The following is an 11,001-nucleotide window of genomic DNA, read 5'->3' as shown; positions in this document are numbered from 1 at the left end:
CCTAATCCACTTCCAGGCAACAATTAATGACACCAATAATCTTCCTATATCTGCTGCTGTAATTCCTTCTTGACTGTCAAACGTATGTGCACCAAATCCAGGAGACTGTAGCTGCAGGCAGATCGGATCTTCTGCTGGGTTTGAAGATCACTGCAATAATCCACACAGATGGACTCTGCTGGTTCCAGAGTTCTGGTCCCAAAGCTTCATTTTCACACCGTTGGGCCACACAAACCATCCGCGTCTCTGAGAATGTTCAACGTCCTTCACAGACGAGCAAACATGAGATGAAATTCTCAGTAGCTCGTGCACTTGTTCTATCTGCATCGAGGCTAAGAGACGTATTGTAACGTGCACGAGAGCTGAGCACAGACGCCCCAGCAGCCCTCCGAGGCACAATTAGCATTTCACGGGAGGAAGAAATCTACATTCCTGCACACATGGAATATCCTCTAGAGGGTTAGAGGGTTAGGGTTAGGGTTAGGGTTAGAGGGTTAGGGTTAGGGTTAGGGTAGAGGGTTAGGGTTAGGGTTAGGTTAGAGGGTTAGGGTTAGAGGGTTAGGGTTAGAGGGTTAGGGTTAGGGTTAGAGGGTTAGGGTTAAAGGGTTAGGGTTAGAGGGTTAGGGTTAAAGGGTTAGGGTTAGCGGGTTAGGGTTAGCGGGTTCGGTTCGCGGGTTCGGGTTCGGGTTAGAGGGTTCGGGTTAGGGTTCGGGTTCGAGGGTTAGGGTTCGCGGGTTGGGTTCGCGGGTTCGGGTTCGGGTTCGCGGGTTAGGGTTCCCGGGTTCGGGTTCGCGGGTTAGGGTTCCGGGTTCGGTTCGCGGGTTAGGGTTCGCGGGTTCGGGTTCGCGGGTTCGGGTTCGGGTTCGCGGGTTAGGGTTCGGGTTCGGTTCGCGGGTTCGGGTTCGCGGGTTCGGGTTCGCGGGTTCGGGTTCGGGTTCGCGGGTTCGGGTTCGGGTTCGCGGGTTCGGGTTCGGGTTCGCGGGTTCGGGTTCGCGGGTTCGGGTTCGGGTTCGCGGGTTCGGGTTCGCGGGTTCGGGTTCGGGTTCGGGTTCGCGGGTTCGGGTTCGGGTTCGGGTTCCGGGTTCGGGTTCGGGTTCGGGTTCGCGGGTTCGGGTTCGGGTTCGCGGGTTCGGGTCGCGGGTTCGGGTTCGCGGGTTCGGGTTCGGTTCGGGTTCGCGGGTTCGGGTTCGCGGGTTCGGGTTCGGGTTCGCGGGTTCGGGTTCGGGTTCGGGTTCGGGTTCGCGGGTCGCGGGTTCGGGTTCGGGTTCGCGGGTTCGGGTTCGGTTCGGGTTCGCGGGTTCGGGTTCGGGTCGCGGGTTCGGGTTCGGGTTCGGGTTCGCGGGTCGGTTCGGGTTCGGGTTCGCGGGTTCGGGGGTTCGGGTTCGCGGGTTCGGGTTCGGGTTCGGTTCGGGTTCGGGTTCGGGTTCGCGGTTCGGGTTCGGGTTCGGGTTCGGGTTCGGGGTTCGGGTTCGGGTTCGCGGTTCGGGTTCGCGGGTTCGGGTTCGCGGTTCGGGTTCGGTTCGCGGGTTCGGGTTCGCGGGTTCGGGTTGCGGGTTCGGGTTAGGGGGTTCGGGTTCGGGTTCGGGTTCGAGGGTTCGGGTTAGCGGGTTCGGGTTCCGGGTTCGGGTTCGCGGGTTCGGGTTCGCGGGTTCGGGTTCGGGTTCGGGTTCCGGGTTCGGTTCGCGGGTTAGGGTTCGCGGGTTCGGGTTCGGGTCGCGGGTTCGGGTTCGCGGGTTCGGGTTAGGGGGTTAGGGTTGGGTTAGAGGGTTAGGGTTCGCGGGTTCGGGGGTTCGGGTTCGCGGGTTCGGGTTCGGGGGTTAGGGTTCGGGTTAGCGGGTTCGGGTTCGCGGGTTCGGGTTCGGGTTAGAGGGTTAGGGTTAGGGTTAGGGGGTTAGGGTTAGAGGGTTAGGGTTAGAGGGTTAGGGTTAGAGGGTCACACAACTGTACATACAGTCCAGCACACGTCTCCATGATCACTGTCTAAGTTGTGGTAAATGGCAACGTTGGAGCTCAGTGACACACCTCCAACCCTCAAAACACATTTTTACCCTCACCCTTTCACCCTTTCAGCCTCTCACCCTAACCTTTGATGTATTTCTCTTTGATTCTCTCTGAGTGTGGATGAGGTGACGTAAAGATGGAAACTGACAAAAGCATAAATATTCAGTAGCTCACTGAGAACTCCACCTCTACCTCCACCTCCACCTCCACCTCTACCTCTACCTCTACCTCTACCTCTACCTCTACCTCCACCTCCACCTCCACCTCCACCTCTACCTCTACCTCTACCTCTACCTCCACCTCCACCTCCACCTCTACCTCTACCTCCACCTGATTCCGTCTAATGTCCCCAACTCACACACAAACTGTAGCTTAGGGAGCTTTAGCTTAAAAACCGGTTTGGCTTGTGCTAACATGTGTCACAGCAGCCTCAATAAAGAGACTGAAGTTCCAACTGAGCCCATTTAAGCTGCCGTAAATATTATATCATCTTAGAGCCACTCTGCCTTGTTAGAAGGTCCCTGATACGGCGCCGTTGGCCTGTCCTGATCCAGAAGGTCCCTGATACGGCGCCGTTGGCCTGTCCTGATCCAGAAGGTCCCTGATACGGCCCCGTTGGCCCGTCCTGATCCAGAAGGTCCCTGATACGGCGCCGTTGGCCCGTCCTGATCCAGAAGGTCCCTGATACGGCGCCGTTGGCCCGTCCTGATCCAGAAGGTCCCTGATACGGCGCCGTTGGCCCGTCCTGATCCAGAAGGTCCCTGATACGGCGCCGTTGGCTCGTCCTGATCCAGAAGGTCCCTGATACGGCCCCGTTGGCCCGTCCTGATCCAGAAGGTCCTTGATACGGCGCCGTTGGCCCGTCCTGATCCAGAAGGTCCCTGATACGGCGCCGTTGGCCCGTCCTGATCCAGAAGGTCCCTGATACGGCGCCGTTGGCCCGTCCTGATCCAGAAGGTCCTGCGTCGGAGCCTGAGTGACCTTTAGCCTGACGGCTATGCCAGAACGGTGTAAATAATAACTGTTATCCAGGATTTCCTACATTTTATTATTTCTAACCAACTTTTAAAAGCCTTATGGGTCGTTTGCTTTTTATTCCCATTAAAAATAGCCACTCTGCTCGGGGGGGGGGTGAAAATTGATGTTGGTTTAATTTGACCAGTTTTAGTCTGCAGTCTTATTCAAATCATTTAAAATTCTAATGGTATCATTTGTATTTCTTAAGTAATGGCTCTACATTTGTGCTGACCCGATCAAGTCTGGTTTCATTTTTAGAAATACCAAGACAGCACATGGAATCAACACTTCGGCTCCAATAAATGTCTCCAAATTTCAGCTTAACACTTTACTGATGCAGGCTGACAAAATCTAATGCCCTTGAAGCACATGCATAGAGCAATATGCCAAACAAGGATACTATCAGCTCTGGAGAATGAAGGAGACCTTTTACTGGCCGGTTCTGAACGGTCCGGCTCCAACACACTGAAACCGTCACTATGATTCTCAGATTTAGCTTCCTTCTGTAGAAAAGGTTAAGCCCATCGCCTATCTGAAAACACCCAAATCTGTAATCAGGCATAAAGTTGGCATGCACATAAGTCATGCCATCAGTGTGCCGGGCTTTTCTCATTCTCCAAACCTCTTCTGACATTCAGAGAAAGAAACAAAGGCTCCTGCCAACACCTACTCTGGGAGAGAGCTCTTTCAGTTCAGCTCCAAAGCTGAGAGCTCCAAACCTCCACACCAGAGTGTGGGCAGCTCTGGCACAGACACACGCCTAAGAACACTGACTGAGTGCAACAGTTGGACTAATAAGGGAACAAATATTATAAAATGGACACTCAGCAGGGACAGCCACAGTTCCACGGCTGAGAAGCCGGGTCTGCCCACATGTCTCCGCTTCCAGAGTGGAAAAGCGTCCACAATAGCTCAGGTCTTAGAGCTGTGAGGGGCGGTGAGCTTCAGCCACTTCAGGGGAAGCAAATCACTTTAATATGTTAAGAAGATTAAAATGGATAAATGTCTAGATACATTTTTTCTGAAAAGCCACATAAATCTCTAGTGTTTTCATTTGGGGAGGGGCGGGATGTGAGTCAGCTGAGACGATCAACCCAAACGCACCCGGATTCAATCCGATCGGCAGCAAAAAAATTGGGCTTACTTTAGATTTTGCATTTTAAGCTTCTTGAATCTAAGACCATCCCACCTCTTCTTATTATTTTTAACACCGACCTTTGGGACAACAAAGCTGTGGATAAAAAAGTGCTCCCATTGAGCACGGCGCTCCTAAGACTTTAAAAAGAGGAGGGTGGTAGTTAAAGGGATCGGAGGTTGAGGAATTAAACAGGTTAGGCTTGTTTACTTCATCAGAAATCTTCCATTTTTAATCAATGACTATAACAAGTGTAGTAAATAAATGGCCTTTAAAAATCAGATGTTTCAGAGTGCCCCCATCATCATGTACCCCCATCATCATGTACCCCCATCATCATGTGCCCCATCATCATGTGCCCCATCATCATGTGCCCCCATCATCATGTACCCCCATCATCATGTGCCCCATCATCATGTGCCCCCATCATCATGTGCCCCATCATCATGTGCCCCATCATCATGTGTCCCATCATCATGTACCCCCTCATCATGTGCCCCATCATCATGTACCCCATCATCATGTGCCCCATCATCATGTGCCCCCATCATCATGTACCCCCATCATCATGTGCCCCCATCATCATGTGCCCCATCATCATGTGCCCCATCATCATGTGCCCCCATCATCATGTGCCCCATCATCATGTGCCCCCATCATCATGTACCCCCATCATCATGTGCCCCCATCATCATGTGCCCCATCATCATGTACCCCCTCATCATGTGCCCCATCATCATGTACCCCCTCATCATGTGCCCCATCATCATGTACCCCCATCATCATGTGCCCCCATCATCATGTACCCCATCATCATGTGCCCCCATCATCATGTGCCCCCATCATCATCATGTGCCCCCATCATCATGTGCCCCATCATCATGTGCCCCCCATCATCATCATGTACCCCCATCATCATGTGCCCCATCATCATGTGCCCCCATCATCATGTGCCCCCATCATCATGTGCCCCATCATCATGTGCCCCATCATCATGTACCCCATCATCATGTGCCCCATCATCATGTACCCCATCATCATGTGCCCCCATCATCATGTACCCCCATCATCATGTGCCCCCATCATCATGTACCCCATCATCATGTGCCCCCATCATCATCATGTGCCCCCATCATCATCATGTGCCCCCATCATCATGTGCCCTCATCATCATGTGCCCCCATCATCATGTGCCCCCATCATCATGTGCCCCCATCATCATGTACCCCATCATCATGTGCCCCATCATCATGTGCCCCCATCATCATGTGCCCCCATCATCATGTACCCCCATCATCATGTGCCCCCATCATCATCATGTGCCCCCATCATCATGTGCCCCATCATCATGTACCCCCATCATCATGTGCCCCCATCATCATGTGCCCCCATCATCATGTGCCCCATCATCATGTGCCCCATCATCATGTGCCCCATCATCATGTGCCCTCATCATCATGTGCCCCCATCATCATGTGCCCCATCATCATGTGCCCCCATCATCATGTGCCCCATCATCATGTGCCCCCATCATCATGTGCCCCCATCATCATGTACCCCATCATCATGTGCCCTCATCATGTGCCCCCATCATCATGTGCCCCATCATCATGTGCCCCCATCATCATGTGCCCCCATCATCATGTGCCCCATCATCTCTCTGATCTAAAGTCAGTGAAGGAGCTGATGGATCTTTAGGAGCCTGATTTCATATCCAGTCCCAGCAGATATGGAAGAACGTGAACGTCAGGTGAACGTTAGCTAACACGTTAGCGAGCCAGACGAGCATCAACCTGCTTTTCTGCTCGGTCTCTGCAATAGACCGTGGGGGGGGGCATCATGGGGGCCGTGGGGGGGGGCATCATGGGGGCCGTGGGGGGGGCCATGGGGGCCGTGGGGGCAGCACATGGGAGCCGTGGGGGGGGGCATCATGGGAGCCGTGGGGGGGGGCATGGGGGGGGCATCATGGGAGCTGTGGGGGGGGCATGGGGGCTGTGGGGGGGCATCATGGAGTTAAGCATTGTGAGCAGCCCTGAAGCTCCTTCTAAAGAAGGTGAATCACAGGATTGGGACTAAACCCTGGGCCGGACCACGAACGGAGGCACAAACATTCCAGGCAGAATGCCACTAAGCCCCCGTCTGGCTCCTCAGGAACTTCACGGCATCACTTTGGAATTACTTCCATAGTTTTCCTGTTAAAAAAGCTATTGAGCTGCTTTGGAACAGGGAACCACAGAAATGCTGCCCATAAAATCCTGAAGGATCGACGGTGAAACTTTTCTACTTAGACGGATTTAGGAGAGAATAAAGAAACAAGTTTAGAAAGAAGAAGATCAACTTGGTCAAAAACATTAAAGCATCCAACCCTAATAAGGAAAAGAACAAAGAAAATATTTCTTTATTTAATTAAAGATGACAAGGCTGCAGCTGTTTCACCACTGGACAGATCACAGGATAGATGGGGGGGGTGAGGGGGATAGATGAGGGGGGGATAGATGAGGAGGGGGTAGATGAGGGGGGGTAGATGGGGGGGGTGAGGGGGGTAGATGAGGGGGGGATAGATGAGGAGGGGGTAGATGAGGGGGGGTAGATGGGGGGGGGTAGATGAGGGGGGGTAGGTGAGGAGGGGGTAGGTGAGGAGGGGGTAGATGAGGGGGGGTAGATGAGGGGGGGTAGGTGAGGAGGGGGTAGCCGTATTCCCGGCCCTGCTAACATGAGCCCCCCCCGTATTCCCGGCCCTGCTAACGTGAGCCCCCCCCGTATTCCCGGCCCTGCTAACATGAGCCCCCCCCCAACCCTAGCCTCCCCCCCCGTATTCCCGGCCCTGCTAACGTGAGCCCCCCCCCCCCCCATTCCCGGCCCTGCTAACGTGAGCCCCCCCCGTATTCCCGGCCCTGCTAACCCTAGCCCCCCCCCCCCAGTATTCTCCAGCATGCCAGCGCAGCAGAGAGTGGGCAGCGCTGAGGCAGCAGCCTGCCGTGGGCACTGCCAGGCTTAGCGCTGCCCTGTCGTCATCAGAGGCTAAATAATGAAATAATGGGGGGGGGTGTTGGTTAAATCCTCTCCAACGCCCCCACATCTGAGCAGAGCTTCAAAAAAATCACTCACGGAGAGAAAGGGAAAGAACAGCAGAAGATGATGGAGGGAAATCAAGTGGAAAGAGCTATTAGCAGCAGTAAGCAAGCTGAGGAGCTCAGAGCTAACCAGCAGCTCATCACTGCTGTTAGCACCTTCGCTACATCCACAAATGCAGCAAATGTCTCCCCAAATACGCAGCTTTAAATCCCCCACGTCTAAGAATGTGCCCTGCGGCTGCAGCTCAGACTAGAAACAGAAGAGAAAATACTCCAGAACCAGTTCCCCTTTTGGAATGAAGGAGATAAAGATAGTTCCTGTGGCTGAGCAACGGCTAGCCTGTAGCAGCAACACAGAGATTTCAATTGGCTGATATAAAAGAGTCTTTAACAAGAAATCAGGGGTAAAAACCCGATAAGTTACAACCTAATAAGCGATTCCACGCTGATGATGCCCCTTTGTTGCTTCTTCTTGGCTCCTAAACGAAGGTGATTTTTCTGGACGTTTGAGAAGGTTCCTCCGTCATTGTTGATGCTGCGTTCTTTTATAAAAAGCTACATTTACGGCTAAATGTAGGAGAGGTCCTGATTAAGGAGAATGACAGCATAGCTCATAGCATGGCAGCATAGCTCATAGCATGGCAGCATAGCCCATAGCATGGCAGCATAGCTCATAGCATGGCAGCATAGCTCATAGCATGGCAGCACAGCTCATAGCATGGCAGCATAGCCCATAGCATGGCAGCATAGCTCATAGCATGGCAGCACAGCTCATAGCATGGCAGCACAGCTCATAGCATGGCAGCATAGCTCATAGCATGGCAGCATAGCTCATAGCATAGCATGGCAGCATAGCCGATAGCATGGCAGCATAGCTCATAGCATGGCAGCATAGCTAATAGCATGGCAGCATAGCCCATAGCATGGCAGCACAGCTCATAGCATGGCAGCATAGCCCATAGCATGACAGCACAGCTCATAGCATGACAGCACAGCTCATAGCATGACAGCATAGCTCATAGCATGACAGCATAGCTCATAGCATGGCAGCACAGCTCATAGCATGGCAGCACAGCTCATAGCATGACAGCACAGCTCATAGCATGGCAGCATAGCTCATAGCATGACAGCACAGCTCATAGCATGGCAGCACAGCTCATAGCATGGCAGCATAGCTCATAGCATGGCAGCATAGCTCATAGCATGGCAGCATAGCTCATAGCATGGCAGCATAGCTCATAGCATGACAGCATAGCTCATAGCATGGCAGCATAGCTCATAGCATGGCAGCACAGCTCATAGCATGGCAGCATAGCCCATAGCATGACAGCATAGCTCATAGCATGGCAGCACAGCTCATAGGTGGAGGAGATCATCTTCACCTGCTGCTGACGGAAGGAAAACATGGCCCAGGACAGGAGAAACAGTGAGGAAAGGTCATCTTCCACTGGACAACCATCACCACCTGGAAAAGCCCGTTTGGAGCAGAACTGCTTCACATGTGAAGTTCTTGCCAGAACTCTGAAAGCTCAGATCCAACCAGCTGACCAATAATTAGGCGAATGGACGTGTTTTACAGCAGTAATAACCGGGTCTGATGTGATTGGCTTTGGAGGGGAGAATACCTGGGAAACATCTACACCTTTCTGAGGACTTTGGCCCACGGCTCGGTCCAGTTACGCAGCAGGCACGCGTCCATGGCAGGAACGAAGTGGGGGGGTCTGAGCCTGGACGAGCACTACTGTGAACTACTGGGTACGAGAGCTGTGCACGGCGGCGCGTGCACGGCGGCGTGGTGGAGCAGCAGACCCACCACGCCGCCACCATGAGAATCCGATCCACTATTGTGTTTATTTAAGTGCCACGAGATCGGGAGAATTACATTTCAGAGGCTGCTGAATAAAGTTTTTATTGATTGAATCCAACATATAATCAGTTTTGCTGTCCGAGCGGTTCTGGCAATAACAGAGAATCATGTCAGACAGCATTATAGATAATGCCGCCATAGATCAAGTGGCGCTGGGCCCCAGGAGGCCATACATCATGCTCCAGAGAGACTGCTTAGCTTGGGAATTCATCAAATACTGCCCAAATTGAGGTGGGTTCAATTTTATTTTCCAATTTATAGATACAGGATCCATTGTGTATGATTTCATTGTCAACTTCAGCAGACTTGTGTGAACGCAGAACTGCATCTCTTTCAAGTTGTTGTTCAACACGAGGGCTCTAAACATAATGCAGCATTAAAGAAAGACAAACAAAACGGAAATGAATATTACAGAAGGATATTACACACACCTCAATGAAAGAATACATCCCAGATTATTTTCAACCAATATTAATGGATTCTGACTGTATTCTGAAAATATGGGATGGAAGAAGACGTAACTGTATCTGATGTGTTAGCATAACTGCCCATAGCTTCTGCTAAGAGTAATTCAAATTAAATAACAATTGCTCTTTCACAACAATTACATTACTTCAATGTATTAATTTGAAAACGAATTTAATTCTCGCATTTTAGTTCTAAAACATCTACAACATTGTATTCTATAACAAAAATTGCTTGATTCATTCAAATTCTATGACTCAAAAACGAGATTTGTCTTCATGTGAAAACCGCAGCAAAAGACGGAAATGTGAGGTGATGAGCGAGCGCCCCCGTCCGGTGCCCGCCGCTACTACAGCGCAAGGAGCGCTAATGTAGGTGAAACAAAGCCAAATTAAATGTAAGAAGTAGAGAACGCACTGACATTTCTATCTTACTTTTGCCTCGCGATTACAATTAGAATATTGTGAATTTATTTGGCACAATATTGCAAAACTTTTAACTGACAAGAATGTGCTGCTTTTCTTGTCTATTACTGCCCTCTAGTGTTACAATCAGGCATATACGTTTGTTTACGAAAGGAAAACATATTTGTTCCTGAGTATGTTCCTACATACTCTTTGTTCGATTTAGCTTTCAAATACTTGAATGCTGCTGTTATTGATTCATTTATTTTTTTACAAGTCTCTGCAGCACAATCTCATTTAAATGTTGGTTCACCTAAACGACAAGGATGTAAATCAAGAAGGTTAAAGAGCGGCTTTGAGATCAAAGTTAAAGTCTACTCAAAAGTGATGCAAAATTCCATTATTCCCTGCTGTCATAAACCTCCTACTCTATAAAAATATAAATAATAGCTAATAAATTATTAGATAATGTCATACTGAGGTACAGTACCTATAGGTAATTGATTATATATTGATAGGAACCTGTATCCAGACCAAAATTCCAACATATTATCTGTACTAAATCACATATTCTTCCTCTAAACATTGTCCCAATGTTAAAATATCTGGGCTATCATAAACGTTTACCTTTAATGCTCGGGGGAAGGAAATCCTTGCCAAACTCTGCTGATCTTTCTTCTGAACTCCACTGGAATTACGAGGCACTTGTCACCTCAAGTCCACCACTTCAATAGAGGGACACAAAACTCTTCACAACGCCATATAATATATAATAACGTCTTTTATGGACGCTGGAAACTAGGGGGAAGTTTATAAGCTATGGACCCATATGTTGCCATTTAAATGGTTCCAAATGTGAACTGACTTACTGGCAGAGAGAAGAAGCCGGAGAACTCGGAGTTTCCAGCGTAGCTTCCAGGCGTCGCAACTTAGCAGAAAACCTGCTGACGCTGCCTGGAACAACCCACTATGAACCTTTGAGGGAAAACATCTTCCAGCTTCATTGACATTTTTGGTACTTATCAAACACTCTAAACT

At 50.5% G+C, this 11,001-nt stretch overlaps 1 long non-coding RNA gene across 1 annotated transcript; it reads right to left on the bottom strand.

Annotated features, from left to right (window-relative positions):
* Nucleotides 1–9,120: 9,120 nt before the first annotated feature.
* On the bottom strand, nucleotides 9,121–11,001 carry LOC130526354 (uncharacterized). Its single transcript, XR_008950711.1, has 3 exons — nucleotides 10,833–11,001; nucleotides 10,591–10,688; nucleotides 9,121–9,453 (listed from the first exon to the last, which is right to left on the bottom strand). It is a non-coding gene; the product is annotated as an uncharacterized LOC130526354 (long non-coding RNA).

The sequence above is a fragment of the Takifugu flavidus genome, chromosome 5 (genome assembly GCF_003711565.1).
Source record: "Takifugu flavidus isolate HTHZ2018 chromosome 5, ASM371156v2, whole genome shotgun sequence".
Taxonomy (NCBI): Eukaryota; Metazoa; Chordata; class Actinopteri; order Tetraodontiformes; family Tetraodontidae; genus Takifugu; species Takifugu flavidus.
Note: the sequence above shows the minus strand (reverse complement) of the source record. Positions and strands in the feature narration are given on the sequence as shown.